The sequence below is a fragment of the Centroberyx affinis genome, unplaced genomic scaffold (assembly GCF_046629955.1).
Source record: "Centroberyx affinis isolate AG114_WGS23_722 - 3 ecotype Tasmania unplaced genomic scaffold, CSIRO-AGI_Caff_v1 ptg000748l_1, whole genome shotgun sequence".
In the NCBI taxonomy this organism is placed as follows: Eukaryota; Metazoa; Chordata; class Actinopteri; order Beryciformes; family Berycidae; genus Centroberyx; species Centroberyx affinis.
The window spans coordinates 33,513-36,483 of NW_027279361.1; the positions used below are offsets into that span (position 1 = coordinate 33,513).

The following is a 2,971-nucleotide window of genomic DNA, read 5'->3' on the forward strand; positions in this document are numbered from 1 at the left end:
CTTATGTATGTGTCTTAATTGCATACAGTATCTAAAGAAATTGCTCCTGTTGAAGTTGTTGGAATACTTTTAGTACCTCTCCTTCAAACAGCTGATCTAAGGTAATTAGATACATGTTTGTCCATTTTTTTAAAGCTATTATCCAGTCTAGCTCATTCTAATTTCCATATTGTGCACTCTAAAAAGTAATGCCTTTCTTTAACTTATAAAAAGTGAGGTAAGTGGTTGCATTGGACTTTTTGAGTTGAGTCAACTTCAAGGCTTTTTTAAGTAGAATGAACACTGTAACATTACTTAACATGAACCCAGTAAAATCAGGTTGAGTTAACTAATACTACTGATATTACTTAGTTAGATAAACTTAATTTTCTTGGTAAAGGTAACTCACTTGCACATGATATTGAACGTAATTAAAATGAGTACAGGTTACTTGTAGATAAAATGTAAGATAGTAAAATTAACCTAATCACACATGTGAATGAACTCCATTAAATTGAGTCCAGGCTACAACCTCTGGTGAATAAATTATGCTACATTCATTTCTCTAAAGGTTTTGTTGTTATAATTTCTATATCCCAAGCACTACGTTTTGATTAACTTTACATAAATAGACTTTCCTGTCAATAACAATTTCAAATTAAGAAGAACAAGATGGAAAGACAGATTTAAGATTATAACATTTATTTAACTCTTCACAACCCACTGTTTCAAAGGTTTCACTTCTAACAGTGCCATAGATTGCAAAACAGGCCATAACTGCTGAATTGCGCACACAATACTGTTGAATATCTACCTCATGAGGTAATGACAATGATGGTACAGAACACAGTTAAGTCCATTTTCATTTAAGGCACATTAGAATGAACACAAAAGGAAAATGCCAAATGAAATTCTATTACATGAGTAACTTGCCAAAAGACAAATTTTTTTCAACACATGTAACACGCCAGTTTTGGTAGATACTTAAGTTCCAGGGCATAGGCAAGTCCAAAGAGAAGGCAGCATGCTTTTGACAGGTTGGTCAGACCTCTGACCACTGGATGACCTTCTTTGATGATGCCAATGGCATCGGGCTGATGGCACGCGTAAATTTTCATCGGGCAACTGCTGAGCTCGGCGTGCACCTCGGTTTCATCACGACTCTATTGGTGGAGACAAAGAAGAATAAAGAGTTTGGTCAGAGAAACAGGTAATGAGATAAACAGATCAGACAGGTAATAAGATAGATCAGACACAAAGTCAAAATTGTACCATTGTTGCTAAAGGTGACGGATACTTCATTGCAGTTATACTAGTTGACAGCATATGTCAAAATCAATCTCATATAGCACTTACTGTCAGTGTAATGTTAACAACACCAAATTGCAGTTATGTTCTTGGATCACTGGATATTAAGTTTATTTAGCTTAAATTCCTTTGCTTTCAAGTCTGAGTCACCAAAATTGAAGACCACATTACCAGTGTCCCAGTCACCTGTAAGCTACACATCCAAGTCAGTTTTCAAGTTGGTTTCCAGTGCTCCAATCTGGAATTCCAAGCCATGGACCTAAGTACTATAGCATTGGCAAACAGCATCTGTAAGTATGCCTGCTGTCTTGGCCAATCTTACTTTGCCATGACAATGGCATGGAGTGTGGGTATTGTACTATCGTGATCTGGCATAAGTGTTGTCTTTTCCTGGTTTTAAAGGCTGCATTACAGTAAAGGGATGCAATTTTCTGTTCTTTGCCTCTACCTGCTTGGTCATCACATTACTAATGACTGTTCATCACTAATCTACAGTGTGTAAATATCTTTTGAGAGCAATGATAATCATCCCTATAATATCATCACAATATCAACACATTAAGACATTCACTTAAAAATACTGATCAAAAACAGGTGACCAGTTAGACTGTTGACCAGACAGATAGATACGTAGCTTTAGGCCTAACACATACATGGTGGTCTCTGATGAGTTCTTCTTTCTCTCCCCCACTCGACCAGGCATCTCAGGAGCACTTCTCTCCTTTTCTCCACAGAGGCAGATGGATCCTATCAAAAAGTAAAACCTGTTCAAAATTCACTGCCTGATGACACCAGCACAAACTATACACCCTCTGTATTTCAACTATTCATTCAATTGCAGTATAATAGACCAAGCATTCTTTAAAGCTGTGGTTCTCAACTCGTCGTGCTACCACGGGCATGTGGAGAGGAAAAAAAAAAACTTACTTTGTCCATATTTGGATTAGATTTTGAGAAAAAAACAACTAGGCTACTGCCTGCCCAAAACCCACAACACTCGATATCAGACAGTCAGCTACAGCTAGCTTACAATAAGTTGACATTAGCTAGCGTTAGCATTAACTAGCGTTAGCATTAGCGTCTTTTGTCTAGGGGTTTTATCTAACCGTTTATGGTTCTAATTTCGTGTACGGCCACACACCAAGTTTCCTGTTTGGAGGCAAAACAAGGGAAGCGAGATGGCAGACATAATGAACAGCACAAGTGCATAAAATTCACTCTGACTGAAACGTGATAGCTAACTTAGCTAATAAGGCATACTTTAGCTAGCATGTCTGTATTGAAACTTAAATCGGCTTGGCTTAGCCTACATTAAATTTTACAGGCTTCGCTTCAGGTTTCTGTTTTCCCCAAGTGTAACGTTAGGTTGCGGTAAATACGGTGACAGAACCGTGGTCGACAGGATCGTGTTAGTTAGCACCGGGCAGCTAACTTAGCTTGCCATGTGTGCAGGGCAGCTACGTTAGCTACAGATTTGCTTAGCTAACGTTAGCTGCCGAACGGGACCTCTCAAGTCATCGGTTTAGCGCAACTTTACATCACCAATCATTCGGCTAAAATTGCTCAACTTACCGCTTTATCCAGGATCCATAAAATTCTGCAGCGGCGAACAGAGTGAGTAGGCTGTAGTGCCAAGCAAGCTGCTGATACCTTCCCGGGTAAAGTGACCTGTCCCGCCCAGACC

General features: G+C 38.9%; 1 long non-coding RNA gene across 1 annotated transcript; it reads right to left on the reverse strand.

The window, feature by feature from the left end:
• Positions 1-608: 608 nt before the first annotated feature.
• On the reverse strand, positions 609-2,971 carry LOC139644507 (uncharacterized). Its single transcript, XR_011695201.1, has 3 exons — positions 2,860-2,971; positions 1,941-2,034; positions 609-1,142 (listed from the first exon to the last, which is right to left on the reverse strand). It is a non-coding gene; the product is annotated as an uncharacterized lncRNA (long non-coding RNA).